The sequence below is a fragment of the Agelaius phoeniceus genome, chromosome 2 (genome assembly GCF_051311805.1).
Source record: "Agelaius phoeniceus isolate bAgePho1 chromosome 2, bAgePho1.hap1, whole genome shotgun sequence".
NCBI lineage: Eukaryota > Metazoa > Chordata > Aves > Passeriformes > Icteridae > Agelaius > Agelaius phoeniceus.
In genome coordinates, this window is record NC_135266.1 from 22,010,122 (window position 1) to 22,029,999 (window position 19,878).

The window sequence follows — 19,878 nt, forward strand, 5'->3', positions numbered from 1 at the left end:
AAAAGGCTTTTCACAAACATTACAAATACCAGGGTCATAGCAAAATCAATTAAAAATATTTTATATCATATCACAATGTTCTATAAACAATTCCCATGCCATATCCAACCTAAAACAGGAAGAAGGATGTATTGTACACAGCACAATATACCATTATACGCCTTTATAGTAAAAGCAGAGCATTTGCAGACATGCATGATATGAATGCTGTTTTACCTTAATCAGAACTTGTTGAATCTCTGTGTTAAACTGCACTGACCATGTCCTGGCTGAAACTGAGTGCCTTCAGGCTGGAATGGACTATGCCAGGCACACACATCAAAAAGAACAGAGACTTAGTAAGATTCCCATCTTTTCGGGATGCAGGCAGCCTTTTTAAAATGCAGGTGAGGCATGAGTCACACCTGCACTCTGCATTATTCTTGGACAAGAAGTGGAAGAAACCAGAACTAAGGTATAAATTTGTAAGTGAAAGGGTAGAAAAAGGAGAGACAATAATTTCCAGAGAGAATGCGGATAGCTGGTCAAGAAAGAAAAATCTTATAAATCAATGAATTATGGTAGATAATGTAACTGGAGAGAAGATAAAGAAGTCAAAACTGAAAGACCTGGTACAAAGAGACATTAAGGGAGACAGATTCACAAAGAAAGAAGATGGGCAAAACTATTTGTAGAGGAGACAAAATAGGCAGAACTAGAAGAGTTTACTCTGACATTAATAGCAAGAATGCGAGTTGATAACCAGCTGGAATGAGAACTGCAGGCAGAAATGAGGAGAAATGGCACAGTAATAAAGAAACTGGAAGGGATGACAGTGAACAGGAAAACAAAACTGAGGAACAGAGGCGAGAGAGAACAGGGAATGTCTGGGAGGAAAGAGCTGAGGAGTTATGATTATGGCCAATGAAGAGAACTGATTGGAAAGAATCTGGGAAGATAAGATTTGGGACTAACATAAGTGAGAAGAGATCAAAATAGTAGGGATCAACCAAAACAGACTGGGACTTCTGATTCCCAAATTCATTATTGTTGTTCTGTCAGGAAGTATAGGTACAAAGAGGGCTTTAACTCAATTACTATATTAACTATGTTTCACTGCTTAAGGTATATTTTATAAACACTTTGGTGATCATAGTTCTGGCTTAGACTTCAGCCAGGAGCCTCTAAAGATCCCAGCCTTATCACTGCAGTATATTGTTCTCTTGCTTATCCCATGGAAAGCAACATACTTCATTTCAGACATGGAAAATAAATACACAAGCTCTAAGTTTAAGAGAGTAAATGCATTTCTGCATAGGATACATCCACTTCATCCTTCATCAAACAACCATACTAACGAAACTGTGTAGCCCCTACTATGGTGCAGACTTGCCTTTCTTCTCTGAAAGGATAAACAAAAATTGTTTCCCATGCATTCCAAGAGAACAACTAACTCCCAAATTGACCCAAGAGGACAGGAACAAACTGCAGCCAGATCTTATGTTCCTACTCTTATATTCAGACTACAAAGGTCTCAAAGTACAATGGCAATGGGCATGTTGAAAAAGGGAACACTATAATGTTGGTGACATTATGTAGAGTTGCATGGATGCTTGCAGGACCCACAAAAGATAGCCTCATTTAATAACTCCATTTGTCATTTTGTAAATCAGCCAAAAGGTTATTGCATGTTGTCTCTGATACATTACTGCTGGATACCTCTGAAGGAATATCTGTAGATATTCACACATTGAGCTATTTGCCTTCACCTGATATCATGTCCCTGAAGTGAAATCAACAAGGAAACAGGGAAAAAATAATCCAAACAACTATGATTTCTCTGGTGTACTCCTTCTGCAACAGATTTTCATATGTCTTGAAAGGATGTGCATAGAAAGCAAGAAGAATCAGATGGATGAAATTGAGTGGAACAGACAACAGCAAAGAAATTCAAAGGAGCTAAAAGGGAAGGACGTGAGAAGAATGAAGCTCTGAGAATGCTGAGAGCTCTCTGTATTACACCAGGGTTTCTCCTGGTGAAAACACAGGCATATGTAGACCTAACAGAAAAATGAAAACACAAAATCAGATGAAGCTTCCAGCTAACATTTCCTCTCGGTCCAGAGCCAATTCAAATGCTTAAGAAAAGATTTTAAAAAAATCCTGGCAAAAAAATCTTTTACTAGCACAGCCTTTTAGCTTTTGGCAGCCAGCATTAAAGGCATTTTCGAGAGGAGAACATTGTAATTAATATCTCTCCATGGATCTCTTAATCTTCATGGATTTGTTACTGTTTATTTTTAATTGATTAACTTGTGGTTTGGTTTCTTGCATTGAAACAATTTGATTTTAGTTTTTTTACTTCTGTAACACTGTTTAGATGGCCCTTCAGTAGGCATCAGCTTTGAAGGCTTGTGTTTCACATTCATCTGGCAACTTTTTTCCTTCTTTTTTGCATGTGGGGCACGTAAGTGCAAGTTTTAACCTCTGCTTCACTTTCCCCATGATATAATAGAACTGAAAGTAGCTTCTTCCATTCCAAGGTGGCTGATAAGTTGAATAGATTCAAGAGGTGCCTAATCTCCTACAACAATAGCCACATAAGAATTTGTATTTCACATATCCTATTCCAACCTACAATACTTAAATCACTGTATAGGAACCTATAGACACGAACACATATACACACAGATGTATCCATATGCACATATACACGTGTATGTGGGGGCATACACACATGTCCTACTTTTTCTACATATCTCCAAATTGTATTTTTGGGATACTAATACATATTTTCTATTAGCATTAAAAAAACCCAATGTATAAATATGTAAGAATAAATGAACGAAAGAAAAGCCCCAAACAGATCCACAACCCACTATTTCACCAAACACTTCTTTTAGGTTTTTATTTTCTTCATTAAAAATGCTGGCTAAAGAGGTTTGGGGATTTTTTTTGTTTTTTTTTTTTTTGGGGGGGGAGGGGTTCTTGTTTGGTTTTTTTTGTTTGTTTTTGTTTTTGTTTTTTTCCATCAGAATAACTGACTCAAGATATGGCTGTCATAGAATTATAGAATAACCTAAGTCGGGGACCTACAAAGGTCACCAAAGTTCAACTTCTGGCCCCGCACAGGACATCCCCAAGAGTCACACCATTTGCCCATGAGTATTATCCAAATACTTCCTGAACTCTGTCAGGCTTGATGCTGTGACCACTTCCCTGGGGAGTCTGTTCCAGTGTCTAACCACCCTCTTTGTGAAGAACCTTTCTCTAATATCCAATATAAACCTTCCCTGGTACAGCTTCAGGCCATTCTCTCGCCTGAAGAGAGATCTTGTCACTGATCACCAGAGACATCAGTGTGTGCTCCTCGTCCTACCCTCATGAGGAAGTTGTAACTGCAACGTGGTTTGCCCTTGGTCTCCCATCTCCAGGATGAACAAACCAAATGATCTCAGTCACCCCTCATATAGCTTCTCCTCAAAGCCCTTCACCATCTTTGTGGCCCTCCTCTGGATTCTCTCTAATAGTTTAATGTGTTCCTTGTATTGCAGCACCCAAAACTGCCCCCAGCACTCGAGGTCAGGCTGTCCCAGCTCAGAGCAGAGCAGGACAATCCCCTCCCTTGCCCAGCTGACCATGCTGTGCCTGATGCCCCCAGGACAGGGTTGGCTCTCCTGGCTGCCAGGGCACTGCTGACTCATGTTCAAGTTGCCACTGAGCAGGAGCCCCAGGTCCCTTTCCTGGCACTGCTTTTCAGCCTCTCCTTCCCCAGTCTGTCTATACATCCAGTATTGCACCATCCCAGGTGCAGGATCTGCCATCTGCCCTTATTGAACTTCAAATGGCAGGTGATTGCCCTGTCCTCTCATTTGTTGAGGTCCCTGCAGGGTTTCTCTGCCTTCAAAGAAGTGAACAGCTCCTCCCAGTTTAGCATCATTGGCTGGTTTAGTTAGTATACTTTCCAGTCCTGCATTGTTTATGAAGATGTTGAAGAGTACTGGGCCTACAATGGAGCCCTGTGGACCCTCACTAGTGACAAGTCACCAGTCACTCCGTTCCCTGTAACCCCTTGCACCTGACCCACGAGCCAGCTGCTCACCCGTCACATGATGCGTTTATCCAGCTGTGTGCTGGATAATCATCTGACTACTACAGACACATGCATTTTTACAGGAACAATTAAATGAAAGTCTTTGAAAGATCTCTTCCCAACTGAATCACCTCAGCATTTTTATTAACTTTGATTAAGCAATTTATCTGCAAACTACTCTTTTAATGTAACAGAACCCTTTGAGAAAATGCTTAATATAGTTTATCCTTGAAGGTACGGTATTTTCTGATGAAATAAGCAACACTTAAAGATATTGACCTCATTAAAAAATGCTGTGTTATCCTTAAGCAGTATGCAAAAAAAGAAAAAAAAATTACCTTGCTTAACTGAATGCTCAAACTCCAAAAATTTCTATAAAGTCATAAAAAAATCACAATGTAAACAAACTAGAGAAAGCCCTGCCCTCCATAAGATTCTGCAGAGAAAATTCTTCAGCTTAGTGAGAAACAAAAAAAAAAAAAAAAGAGTAAGCTTTTAAATTTTAAGAAATGGCAAAGTTATATTATGTATAATTATTTTATGGTAGCAGTTTAAGATTCGCTAGATTCAATTAATTCTCTTACAAGTCGGTAATATCTGTTGAATCTTTGATGTAATATAACTGTTTTTCTGAAACTTTTCATTATATTTCAGTATGCATCCTAACTATATACATATATGAAAATCTGTATTTAATCAACTAAAAGTTTTCTCATTGGAAGAAAGAAATTTCACTTTATAAGCTGGGAAAAATATTAAAACAAATAATCATGTTTCTTAAGTGTGAATAATTATTGAATCTGAATGAAACAGAGATAAAGCCACAGAGCCCCTAGCAGATCTAAGCTTAATTTAGGTATCTTTTTAAAATGGTCTCTCAAGAATTTTCTACTTTTGTCTCAACTAAATTACAGAACTTAAAAGGAGCATTAGTAAATAATAAACATTCTTTCTGGTAGCAAATTATAGCCTGAATGGAGTAAAATATAATTTTTTGTGATATAATGTAATTATTTTATATGTAATAAAAAAATCCTATATAATTAGATGCACATATTAGAGCACATACATTTTTACCCTTCTACTGTTTCACAAAATTCTCCGTTAGCCAAATGCTCATTAAAAAGTTGATTTTGGTTATGGGCTCTGGTCAGCAACATAAGAAAATACTCGAGATAAAACAGGTAGTAATCTTATTTGCCAGTTATGCACCATCCTCAGAATGAAAAATCTTTTAAAACAAAAAAAAAAGCTAATCGCGAGTAACTAATTACTAGTGACTATGTCATGTCACTCACTGGAGACTAGATATAAGTATCCAAACCAATTGAAATAAATTTTTCTTACATACTTTGAGGGCTTAGCTAAACTCAGCCATTATATTTAGCTTACTTTACAATTTTGAAAGATGTTGAGTCAGGGTTTTTTTAATATACACAGATGTTGACTGAAATGACTATTTTTGAGAACGCCTTCTTCAAGAGTGTCAAATGGACATGTAGAAGAACTTACGTGCCTCAAATCTTGCACTTTGGAGTTATGCAAGGAGATAAGGAATCTAAAGCTCTGCAAGACTGTGACTCTTACACATCAAATTAACAGTTTGGTTACATCCATTTGAACTGGACAACATAGAAACCACAGCCACACTGACTGGTTACAAACTCTTCACCTTTGCCTAACTGCAGCCAAACCAGTCTCCTTTGAGTTTCCATAATGTTTAAAAAAATTTAAATAGAAATTCTTATAACAAATAGTATTGGATTAAAACACTCAACTTCAACAACACACGCCTTCATAGGTACAGTGCACAGGTTGGAATCTGTGATCTGAAGGTTGGAATTTAAGTCCTGCTCTAAGTCACTGAAGGGACAGTAGCACAACCAACCACTGAGCACTGAATTTTATCTTCCTTTAATCTGAAAGCAGATTCTAAACCCTTTTCACTGAAATGGTAGCCTTTGAATGTCTATCAGAAGAAAACATGAAACCAAACAGAAAAAAAACCCAAAACCAACAACCCAAACAACCCCAACAAAACCCACCTCTCTCCCCTGAATTACTTAATGGAATCCTCTGGAGTCTGTCACGATCAAAGCTTTGGATTTTATAACACCATATTCCTCTACCTACAATCACTTTACTAGACAGAGGGATTTACCAGAGAAAATTGCAGGGAAATGGCAAGTTAATTTTCTTTGCAACATAAGGTTAACAAGTAGCACAGCAAGAAAATTACCCAATATGCTGTCATTTCCAAAATAATACTTCATTTAAAGAAAAAAGGCATTTGAATTAGTGTGTTCTCAAGGAGTTATTATTTTTATACGAGTTCTATTGTTATTTATACTGTCATTATGGTAACACTTAAGGACTCTCAATGTTGCTGATTGTACCAGATAGAAAAATTAAGACAAAGCTAAATTCAACCAATAGTGATTTTACCCATGTAGAATTTAGGTACCTATATGGCCCACAGCAAGTAGACACTCATGGTACAAACCATGAGTGAAAATCCATGTGAATTTATTAATGTTCAAGTAAGGCATTTAGTCTGAGCTAATTACCTAAGCTTTCTTTTTAATCAATAGGAAGATACAGGCACCTTAAGTTTTTTCTTAAGACTGGTATAAAGAAATTTTGGAAGGAATGCTCATGACCTCTTTCCACAGACTAGAAAGCCTTAAAACTTAGTTTAGACTAGATTTATATAAAAGTAATAGTTACATGAAATAAATTCCACCCTGTTGGTTGTCTGTAGGCTCTCAGCATGAAATATGGAAAAAAAATCCCTCTTTGTAATAAACAAACATGAAGATTTCAATTAGTATGATGTACTCTCCCAACCTTACTGGTGTAACAATTTCTTTTTCTGTGAGTAGTAATTCCTACTAGAAATCTAAGAACTGGGGACAATTCCTCAGGAGTATCACTAGCAAAATTTTCCTCCAAGGGATTCATTTAAGTATTCTTCCTTTCCAGACTGTATAGCAATATGATGAATATTCCATCTTAAATATTTTATTCTTTCATTACTCTAAAACAAAAGAGACCAGAGTGATCAATCCAACAGCAATGATTATTTTACAGGAATATTAGTAATTCTCTAATTGAAGTCAGCTATAGCCAATGTGTTTAGGTTGCAGTCACAAATCTGATTAGAAAAATAAACTTTATTTTGACATAGTTCTAAAAGAACAGAATTTATTCAAGCAGGACATCAGGATATCAAGAAGCTCTTGTCAGAGGTGACCAGACAACAGACTGTGAGCTCAGCCCATCTACTCCCTGCCCACTTTCCTACAAGCGACACTCACAAGGCAACCAAAACAGCCTGGTGATTACCAGATCCTGTTACTTTCCTTCATGAGGTCCTTGTCACAGAAGAAAAAACACTTCAGTTCCTGATACATGATAAGAAAAAGTCTGTCACTGTCCATGGGCACTGTTCAGCAAGTCACATGGACAGTGAACATTATGGTCATTACACCACTCACGTACAAGTATCTTCCGTGTTCTCCTGACTCCCATCACGCCATGGGAAATTCATTCATTCCAATCATGAAACAGTGATGCAAATGTTTGTCCTGTCACATGAGAGGTAGAAGAAGAGGAGGATTGTTTTGACAGTGGAGGGGCACTCCAGGGGATGCCTCTGAGGACAGACCAGGAGCTGCTCTGTGCTGAACATAATCAGTTCTGGCCAGCTCTGCAATGGACCCACTGCTGATCACAAGTGAGCCCTTAGGGAAACATATTTAAGAAAGGACAAAAATACTGGAGGTGGGGAGGAACAGAGAGAGAAGGCTGTGTGTGAGGAGCAGTGGGAGAGGAGGAAGAAGAAGAAAGAACAAAAAGGCCAGAGCAGTAGGAAGTGTCTCACACTGGATCAGGAACGTGCCCAAAGGCACTGTGGTCTATGGAGCAACTACAAGTAGCATAAGGAAACTACCAAGCACTGACTACAGCCTGGTGTGCCACCCAGTGCCTCCCTGAAGGGACTGTGCACAACCTGCAGCAGCAACACAGGAGGACATGTCTGGAGTGAAGGTGTGGAGACTAGGAAAGTGAAAGAGAGGAATCTGAAGCTGAACCTGGGAGAGTGGGAAGAAAACTGTTTTTCCTGTAAAATTAAATGTTTGTCCTTTTTTTTGTTTTGTTTTGTTTCCCAATATTCCAACTAATTAAATATCTATGCTACCTATTAATAAATTAACTTGTATGCCCCAAGTGGTTTTGCCAATTTACAGGGATTTTCCTGTCTTCATTTCACCACCAATTTTTTCACTTGCATCCCTACTAATTTTTCCCCATATCCCTGGGGAAGGCACGGAGTGAGCAGCTGTGTGAGTTCTTGGCTGTTAGCCAGGGCCAACCCACCTCATTTAAAATGAAAAGGAATAAATGGATCCAATGGAAAATTACTTTCATTGATTACCAGGAGCCAAAAATTTCTTTGCTGTTACTGAATCCATCTAGATCTAAAAGTGAGCTTTTTACCAGGGAGAGAAATGGTAAAACTTATTAAGCAAAAAAAAAATCACTTGAGACCAACTGACTTATGATGTTACTGCTATAAGCAGGAGGCTCACAGGACATAAACAAACATCTTCTCCTTCCTCTTAATTTGCATGGGTAAGAGACATTAAAAATAGACAAGTAGTGGCTTATTAAAGACCAAGCTCCTTCCCTACAGTTTCTAAAACCGGAAAATCTGGTTTATTTTACTTTTGTGCTACAACTAACATCCATGGAATGTTGTCCTCATTCTGCAAATAGTTATGAATGGAATTGTTTGGAATTTTTTTGACAAAAGTCATTCTAGCAGGAAAGAAAAGCGGGTTAAAACCAAAAAAAGTATTTTCTTTTTTAAATGAGGCAATTTAAAAAAGAAATTACTCTCCCTTACTTTTAAACACAAAAATAGCCTGTTTAGCACTTGCAAGGAGAAAGAAAACCACAAACCACTTTTCTTGTTCTTTTAGGCTGGGAGATATTTTTACTGCATTATTTTGACTTGAGTTAAAAGATTAACTCTCAAATTACCCAATTTTTAGCACCTAATACAAAATTAAAACAAACATAATAGCTTTATCCATTCGCCATTTCTATTTTCCCCTCAAATAACATAATGAAAAAAGGGCTTTAGAAAAGGGGAGAGGGGGAAGTAAGATGGTAAGTAATTTTCTAACCACCTTTAATGGTGAGATACTCTACTAGCATTATTCACTAAAAAATAAAAGTACAAAACAGCTTAAAAATAAAATACAACCACTGCAAAACAGAATTGAAAACAACACATAAGGATAACGAAATTAGGAGGTCTAACAAACCAGGAAAATGTTTACCCTAGAAAGAACATTTAAACAATTAAGAAAAGGATTATGAGCTGCATAGTGGCTATATGGCAGTTCAGACTGCAATCAGTAGTAGTGTGTAGTCAGTTGCAAACTACGTAGACCAAGAGTCTGCTAAAAATGTCGAAGACAAAAGGAAAAGACATTTACAAAATATATACACATTAACCAAATCTGTATCCCAATTCCAATGATTTGATTATTTACTAATTTCACTAATTCTACAAAAGAATAACTGACTTTCCCATCAATAAAAAAAAGTGTCTATACTTAGCTTGAAAAATATTTGAGGGATAGACTTTTTAAACATCATAGGATTAAGTAAAAAAAAAATTAATGTCTTAAAATGAAGGACACTGAAACAGCAAATAATTCTAAGACAAAAAATATATGTCTACAATACAAGAAGAGGCTAAGTGTATTCTTAGAGACAGACAGAAAATAAAAATACCTGAATAAACTGTAGAAATGCAAATATTGTATTACAACAATACAGGAAAAACAGCAATTTAAGCTGGAGGTATCTTGTTCTGCCCTGTATAAGTAGGAAACTCTTGCTCTTTCCCTTCCTTCCTCTCCTTCTTTTTCTCTGGTTATTTCCTCCTTGCTCACATAGGAACTCTATGAAACTTGTAAATTCTTGCTGTTAAAACAAAACAGCATTCTTTTTTGTTGAGGAAAAATTCCAACATGACAAAATGAGAGTTATCAGTAGAGGAATTTCTTTCATTTTCACCTTATTTTGTACAATATTATAAGATCATAAATAAACTAAAAGGTACTCAGAAAAGGCATTTTTCTATTTTCTTATGGCACACCTTTTCTTGTGGTACACCAGCATTAACTTTTCCATTAACATTTGAAAGTTTCTCAGTAATAGCTCCAGGGGTCTCATTATCTTTTGGCTTGGTCTAGAGCATGCTGCCAGCATTTCTGAAGCAAATAACATGCTTTTCCAACTGTATGAGAATGTTTTTAAATAAGTTTTTAAAAAACTATGTTTTTCTTTGCTTTGTGCCTTTATGTACAACACAACCTTATGTTTTTAAAGGATGGATTCTGTTAATCAATGAGAAAGAACGTATCAATTCCTCTGTCCAAAATGCCTTTTTCAGGAGAATACTGCTATTATTAGACAACTGCTATAGTAGAGAACATACCCAGTTATTTATTACAATAATAGAGGACCTGGATGCTAGGAGTTACTCTTGTAAGTGACTAACCCATGTCAATAGCTTCTAGTTTTCTTCATCATAATAGTCAGTTCTGTCAGTAGTGCAGAATATACACAATAACAGAGAAAAACAGATCTGTTTGAGATCTGTACCCTAAAATTTCCTTATGAGTATGGCTAGTCATCTGATTCTTTAGCACAGTAGACAAAAAGGCCATTTTTGCACCAAATTTGAAATTTTGGTCCACGATGCAAAAAAATCCAAGATCAGTGCATACCTGAAACTGTTCAAACTTGTGTATTCAAAGCCTAGAGTGCCATAGTCACAATTCTTGTTAAGCACGTCTTAAAAAGCCATCTCAGTTGTCCTGTAGTCCTGCTCTCAAGTTAACTTCTCACCTGAACTACTTTTATTTCATTCATCTTCATCCCCAAACTTCCGCTCCTACAATCAAGAAGCCGCCCCACAAATTCTTCTGCAATCCTTATCTTTCTAAACCCTGCTCTACCCTATTTCCAATCCCTTGTTACTCAAGAATCCCGTATCAGTGTGCCATCGATGTAAACTGAGGCTAAATACCTTTCGGATGCAGTGGCTCGACTCCTCCGATTCTGCTTGCCCAGGCGCTGCTATTGTCACTGCCTCTCTAGCACTAGTCACTGCTCTCAGTGCTGCTGTGCCTCGCTGCCTGCCTCCTCCATGACCTCCCTCCACATGGGCTCTTCCACGGGCCAGCAGCACACAGTGCTCCCTACTGGGGACTGGGGCTCTCCTCTGCGCTAGCACAGCCTCAGCCGTTGGACTGATGGGGCTTTAACACGGATTTACTAAAATCCACCTACACAGCATCCTGAGGGCAAAAGCAAAAGACATGTTTGTAAGAAAACAGGATGAATGGAATACATATTATTAATGAGTCATTACAAAACTGCAAAGCAAGCAATATGTATGGTCAGATTCTGTTCCAACACTTGGTTTGGTTATATAGGCTTCTCTTTCATCTTCCTTCTTCTTGTCTCAGTATGGTTGCTCAAATGCAATCTTTTTGTTTAAGCCTGGCAGATACAACCTACCCAGAAGTGATGAATTTTTCTAACATTTTCTCTGTCTCTGTTACTCTTTGCCATTCTCCTCTATCTCAGAGATTCCTCTTACGGATACTCTCCCCTCAGTAGCTGTGTTTACTCCCAGTCTGGAAGTTGAATGTGTATGAGGTTACAAAGGAAAAGATTAGATTTATTTAATATATTTTTAAAAGTTACTTCCACCTTTGAACTGAATGGACTTTTTCAGATTACATACACTGCACCATGAACCAGTCACTTCAAAACTACAAGCTTATTTCAGAACCTACCCCCCTCCAAAACTATTTAACAATTCATTTCCATTTCATCCTTGAAACAGACTCCATAATCAAAATTACATACACTTTCAACATTACTTTTTAAACAACCAGAACTGAAGTGCTGAGAAAAAACTGCTGTGGCACAGCTGGAAAATCTTCTAGCTCATATAGACCCTGCTTTCTATTTTCTTCAAAATGCTTTCACAATTAAAGTAATGCTTATACTCTTTATAATCTGTTCAAAGCAGGGAATATTCTACTCCATTGCAATACCTGATAACAAAGTGCATTCTGTTACAAAATAATTTGCCACTATATTTGAAATTATCTTATAGATATGAGTGTATGGTTTCAGCAATCTCTTCTTCATTGTAAAAAATACATTGTATTAAGCTAATGCAGAAAAGACAACATTGAATGTTATTATTTCTCATAATTGCTAACTTCCTGTCATGAAGAATTTCTTTGAGCTGTGAAAGAATATGAACTCTAACTACACATTACCCCAATATTTACAATATAAACTACATATAAGGGACAGACTTTGGGGCAGAAAGGGTGTTTTACCTTGCAGCACAGAATTGTTTCAGTTTTTGCCTCTCCTATGCAAACAAAATGGCTGTACACATATCAGTATGTGGGTACAAAGTCCAGTCATGTGAAGTGAAACAGAAGAATGGAGGGGAAGAAGGACAACATTGAAAAAGATAATTTATACGAGACTGACAGGATTTCTTGATAAGACACTGCTTCACTACTACGAAACAATTTCAGCATGTCCTCATAATGGATATATAGATATGCCTAATCAAGATGCTTATTTTAGTTTGTTACTGAAGATCTTCTGTGACTTTTTCATGAATTTGCACTGTATTTTTAAAAAACAAGGGCTATGCCAGAATTTCAAGTACATTTCTGCCTTCTGTATACATGGGAAGCATTCCTACAGAATATCTACACAGCAATTTTACACAAACCACACTGAAACACCTGTTAAAGTATAATTTCAGATCAGCATTTTTCAAACTTTTCCATTGGAGGCAAAGGATATTTTGAGATTCTCTTTTTATAAATACCATACACTATAGCCCATCCTGGTTTCTTTAATATGAATTGTCTTAGAAACTATATGTTTCTAAGCTCCCAGAAAATGACTGCTTCCAGAAAGCCCAAGGACCCTAACATGAAAAATCATCATTAAACTTCAAAAAGTCCTAGCTAGTTGACATATTACCTTCCTTCTTAGCTATTGTCCTCCTCACCCCAATTTATGTATTTCTCACGAGGAAATTTGATCAGGAAGAGAAAGATGGATGTCCAAAGATTTGTGACAACCACTGCTGATGAAACTTAACAGAATCCAAGCCTTAAAACCTAAGTATGAAATTTTACTTTTTTTCCAGGCAAAACCTAAGAGTTCACAATGACTATGAGAAATCAAATTGAACCAAGATTTTTGAAGAGCTGCCTAAATGCAAAGCTTAAATTACATTTTTCTGTGGTTCAGGAAATCAGTACAGCTTGTCCTGAGCTTTCTTCTGCATTTCTCCTCTGTCTATTTTAAAATAACATTCCACTTTAACAACTTTGAAAGAATTTTAAATTACCAACCTTTTCTCTATCTCAAATGCTGATGGGAAATGCTAGCCCTATCTTAAAAAAAAAACCTGCACTATTGTTTTTGCATTTATTCAAAGCTTTAGTAAGTGAATATAAAAAGCATTTTAAAAAGATCTTGTCAATCTCTCTAAAATAAAAGTAATTAAAGTAATTAAAAGTAATTAAAAATTACTTTTTAATCCCTTTGACTAATTATACTTTAGATTAACAATATTTTAGAATGTATAAAAAAAAACCCCCTGTATATGGACAAAAGAAGTACTAGAGATACAACAGATGAGAAGCAACATCCACTGACAAAACACATTTCTTGTGTACATACACAGCAGCTCTTAAATGCATAATAACTACTTACAGTAAATTTTATTAAAACAAATTATTATTGACATTCATTCAAAACCTTATGATTATGTAAATTAGAAGAAAGTAATGATAAAAACAAGGATATGTATGACAAAATATAGATAAAAAGCAGACTTGTCTATGCAAATTAGCATGACAATTTAAAGCATTTGATATGGAAAACCAAAATGCAGTGTATAAAGATCTATTCATTCCAACTGTAACAGTATGCAAAAAATTACAATGAGGTAATGAGTGTAAAAATAAACATCCTTTCATATCTGAGTACTGAATGAAGACTGAATAGAGGGGGTTTGTTTGTTTGGGTTTCTTTTCCATGTTTGATTAAACATCACTAAGGGGTGCTAAAGTGACAATTACTTGCTGAGTTCAAAGCTTAAGCAGGAGTGAAAACTGAAATGCCAACAGGGAGGCTGCATTTAAGCATGGCCAATAGAGTACCATGCCACCCAGTAATGTATTCTCCAATGATCCATGTTACTTAATGGATTATATTCTCCATTTTGGCCAACAGGTGGTTTTGTGGTTTGGGTTTCTTTTTCCACACTGAAACGCAGAGTCAGATATGAACACACAGTCCATTTCTTTTCTTTCATAATATATTAGAAACATTATTTTTTAAGGTACTTTGGACTTTTGGTCACAAATTGGGAGTTAGTACCTACCGATTTATTTATGAATGTTCATATGTATAAAAGAGTTCAATTCATTGAACTGGTAAAGGAAATTATGGTTTTAATTAGTGTTTGGGATGAAAAGGAGGAAGAAGGATGCATGACTCAAATTTCTCAATTTTCACTGGATTTTAGTGGTAAGGCAGAGCTGCAGCAAGTCAGGCCCTTTGTTTCAGTTCATCAAAACATCTCTGCTAAAGTTTCAGAAGTTTAGGATCCAACTTTACCACACAACTAAATGTTCATCTACCATGTATGGTACAGTGTCTTCGTAAAAACAAAACATGATACACTGCTATCTTGGCCTGCCTGGATGTTGGTGCACATGTAAATGCTTTTGCTTCCACATAAATCTCTTAATACAAACTTGTATTTTACTTAGATTCAAATGAAACATAGCAGCAACAGAGGTAAGATGAAACACAGGGTATTTGTTAACTTCTCTTATCATAGAGAAACCCAAGGAATCTAGCTAATTTCAAAGGATATTTTTGAAAGACATTTACACAGAATTTAAAGATAAAAGTTTTGCTGTTCTAGGGACTATGTACAAATTGGGTTATTGGATTCTAGAGAATATTAAAAAATCTTCAATGAGAAAAGATGCTTTAACTTCATTCTTCAGCTTAGTCCAAAAAAACATTGGCAAGTTTCCCTCTGAAAATTGTGTAGTCATGTACGTATCTTGATAGAAAGTCAGTACATGAACTTGTAAAATCTGTGAATTGCAGAGGACTTTATACAGGTCTGAGGAAGTCGCAAAAGCTTTTGTACATAGAACTCTAAAACACTGTCTAAAGGTTTTGGTCTAAAGGTTTTTTTAATGATTGTGATTAACTTTTGTTAAGACTTACACATGGGAGTTCAGCTGGAAGAACGTGTTGGCTATGCCATGCAAGAAGAAAGATTCAGGTTTTGTAGTTGCTATAACCATAGTTTCTGACTATCAAATAATACTGGTCTAAGCTACTGCGAGTCATAAACAGAATATGACTTTTAAACAAAGATGGGCTTGAACAGGCAGGAAAATATTTTTCATTTTATCTACAAGATCATTAATTTTATTTCCTGGATGTGATGAAGTCAGAAAAAGCATATGGATATTCATGTCCCCACATGTTGGCAGGTCCTCCAAGAATCAACAATCATCCAAATACTGAAAAATTGAGATCAGGCAGTGTTTTACTTTATTTCCACCAACTTCAGAAAGTTCACCTAGTTGATGCTTGGTGACAAGAATGCCACATCCTGAGTGAAGTTCTATGCCCTCTGAAGCCTGTAGGCTTTCCTCCATGATCTGCAACTCCAGAATACACCCTTAACCATGCCCCATTTCATGACCACAACAAAAGCTTAGTTTTGGCATGGCACATTAGGATATATAGCCATCTTAATATTAAAAGTCTTGTTAATAGCTTTTGGAAAGTTGTATTAGTCCAATTTTTCCAGACGAGAGCATAACTATTAGCATAAAAAGGAAAAGTCAGTGAAAAACAGATTATGAAGCCAGGCTGTCAAACACAGTCATTAATATAATACTTATTCCCTTCTGCTTGTAGCAGTCACTGGTCTAAATGACACATACAACATTTCTGAAAGAATGCTACAATTCATTCTGTAGCACAGATTCTTGCAGATATCTGCCTCATTAGCCTTGCAAGATAGTAGTTTTTCATACTTAAAAATGCGTAAAGAGATTTTGAACTGTATGAGGTAATAAGCTCTTAATGGGCTAGAGATGCTGTCCCTGATCTCTTTCACTGAAGCATGATACTGACTCCTCTTAATTAGTGAAACTACATATAGAAGTGAACCATAAAGAAAATTTTAAATGGGACAAATAGCAACAAAAGTTTTGAGCTTGGCACAATATGGGGAACAACCTGACTAATCAGCAGTAAAAACCAAACTATGGCAAAGACAGTAATTCAGCTCTTATGTTAATTCAAAGGTGTTGATCTATCTGGGACTAAGAAGGCAAAAAATAACTTTCTATTTGTCATTTATAAACCCCACAGCTACAGTAAATGTACTTGTGTGGTGGACTTCTCTAAGAAAACCTAAAATGCTGAAGAGCAATCAAAATATGAAAAGCTTCAGAAAGCATAACTTACAATAGTAGATGAAAGAAATTAAATTGTAAAATAAAAGAAACAAAAGAAGAGTAGAGGAAAAACACAGAATATCCTAGCAAAGCAAAAGTTTCACTGAAAGATTCAGAAAATTTTAAGCATAATGTCTGGACACATATTTTAAGCCTATACAATTCTATTGCAGAGAATTCATTTAGATCTTGAGCGTTTCTTGTGGTCTTACCTATATGTAAGTACATGAAATGGAAATATAGGACTATTTCAAACCTGCAGTGTCACTGTAAGCAATCATTCACCTCACTGAACTCAAGGTGAAAATGTTTGAGATTACCTGATTAAGTGGAGCTAGCTGTCTTAGGGAAAAAAGTCAGGGCCTGACTGGCTTGACAACACTTGAACTTCATTGCATTTTTCTAGGTATCTCTAGTATCTAACCATCTAACTGTACTAGTATTTACAAGTGGTGTTCCTTGTTTTATAAAAGTTTTATGAAAACAAGTGTCTGTTACTAATCTTCTACAAAGAACATTTCAACTGAAATATCTAAAATAAGAAATAAAGCAACATCATCTCCTTATCTGTTTTGTTACAATACACAGAACCTAATTCCTTAAAATAGGTAAACATAAGATGTACTTAAAGTGGACAGCCTAATTGTGGAACTATTTCCTCACCCAAAGATTATTCAGTGCCTTACATGGTAGCAGTCACAAAGCCTATTTGCCATTGCCTGTACACAAGAGCATGTTCTGAGGTATACTACCAGTATGTTTGTCTGTACATGGGAGAAGGAGAACAGAGCAGTAACTTCTGGGGCAAGAGAAGTCAAAAAATTGAATTATGACTTGGTTGGGAGGCACACTAACTCTGGCAGCCAAGGAAAAGTGCCACTTCCCACAGTAAGGAACAGCCTGGATGTCTAATACAACTCTGCTGCAATGGGGACTCAGGAAGCTGGCTAGCTCTGTTAGGCATTGCAATGGGGACTCAAGAAGCTGGCTAGCTCTGTTAGGCATTGTCCCTTCTCCTCTCTGCACCATTTCTGCTTCCCAATCAGAGCTGCTATTTTTTATATGTATCGGTACAGTACTATTGCTTTTCTGCCTAGATAATTCTAGAAGCTGAGAATCACTGCAAAGAAAGAAAGAAAGGTCACAGTACTGTATGATAGCTGGCCTCCAGCTGCCTCCCTGCACCTGCCAGGCTGTCAGCATGTTCCTCCTGATCATGCAGCCATTCTGGGCTGAGTGTCAGCCAGTTCATTTATTTCTATTCAACTCTTCTGGATAGATACAAACTTTTAAGGGCACACAGCCACAGAGTAGGCAGAATGTCTGAGCTCTGGAGATTCAACCCCCCAGCCTGTTGCATCCCAAGCAGGGAACATGCATATAAAACCTGAACATGAAGTAGCATTTCAGATCAGTGGCTTAGAGACCTTGTGACCCTGAGAATCACAATTCCTTCTCTCTCTTCTCCATCTGAAGATCTAATTACCACAGCCTTTGAAAAGTTTGAGCTTTGGAACCCACACTGGAAGGGTGACTGCATTCAGTTTCACCTTTACTTCCAGCAACCAAGTTACAGATGACTTGCTCAGAAAGGTTCACAGCATGTGCATTCCACATGACAGTAGAAATACAAAACATTTTGATTAATCTGTAACAATCAAACTGTAGTAAAATGAACAAAAAAGCATTAAATCCACATGCAGACAAGACATAAAACCAATATAATAACAAATATTTTAGGTTCCAGTAACAATGGGAAGTTATAAATGAAATACTGAAAGTTAAAACATATATATGTTAGAATGAGTTACAACATAACAAAAAAAATGTTACAGCAAACCCGTATCACAGAAAAAATAAAGCAGGATACCATACTTCATATCATTTCTGGGGATGCAATCCCCTCTGTTCTAATCTTCCTGATAGTTTAAGGCTAAGCAGGACCCAGCCATTAGGCACATCAGGATTTTCATTACAATGACACTGCTAATTACCTGAACAGTTTGCCTGTGTGCAGCCAATATTTTATTAGAAGACCAAAAAGTAAGTCAACAAGCTAAGTCACAATCCATAAAGGAGAGTAAATGGTTCTCAGTGACTTTAACAAAAGCAATAACAGCCCTAAAGCATGATATTAAGGCTTCCTTTCCCAGCTTCAGAAACTTTGTTGTTGTACAATTCCACCAATAAATACAGCAATTGACATCTAAAAATGAACCCTTCTATAGTGCCTCATCTAAATTTACTGAGATGAACACATGTGAGTAACACATATCTTCATTCTCCTGCAGTGTAACACATCATCTTCCCTGCCTTTGTAACTATCTCACTTGTAACTGGTTGTCAATACCAAAATCTAGAAAACACATGGCTTTCCTATCCCTGCTGGCTTGGCTGAGAGAAGACACATGTGGTTGATTAAAAGAGCATATACCTCCTTTAAACCTATGTAATCAAGAAAACATGACCTAGATCAGGAGTTCCATGGTACTATTTAATTTTTAAGACATATGGTCATCTTCCATTTTGTACCTATAAAAACATGAACTGAAACAATACAATTCACCTAATTCATAATCTTAAGGTGAAAAGCTCATGTTTGGTGATATCCAGCACTGAGAGGGGTTTTATTTTCTGAAAGCTTATAGGCTTAACTATAGCAACTGCTGAGAATCTCAGCTGATACATGAATTTACATTTAATTCTAAATCATTCCAAGTAATTTGTTACTAATAGTGGTTTTAACAGCTGTTTATGTAAATAATTTAAACTACTGGATTTATTCAAGTCTTTTGATTCTTTTTTAATATTCAAACCAAAACGGATTATAACCTGTTTATCCTTTGTCAAGGTGCCTGCAGAAAAAGAAAAATAAAGTCAGTCATTTCTGTGTGAAACACATAGTGCATGATGCTCCTATGAATGGCATAAAAAACAGGTAAGTGAATCAGTGCTTCGAGCACAGTAGGAAATAGTGAAATAGGAAACTGCAATTATTGAATCAAATAATTGATTTGATAATCAAATGTATTACCTATGAAAACACTTAAACATATTCTGAAACTTTTACTCTACAAGAAAGAACTCACTCACATACTTCTAGTGAAGTACAAAATTTCCAGCCTCAAAGTAAACTCAAACAATATAGAAGTTTAAAAAAGGTTAAGA

General features: G+C 36.4%; 1 protein-coding gene across 6 annotated transcripts in view; it reads right to left on the reverse strand.

Annotated features, from left to right (window-relative positions):
- Window positions 1-19,878, reverse strand: part of STS (steroid sulfatase) — a 107,182-nt gene that overhangs the window by 83,925 nt on the left and 3,379 nt on the right. The window contains exon 3 of one of the 6 annotated variants that reach the window (XM_077173296.1): window positions 11,184-11,454. The exons of the other annotated variants lie outside the window; for them this stretch is intronic. The gene's annotated coding sequence lies outside the window, so the exon portion shown is untranslated. The remainder of the gene's footprint in view (window positions 1-11,183; window positions 11,455-19,878) is intronic. 6 annotated transcript variants of the gene reach the window in all.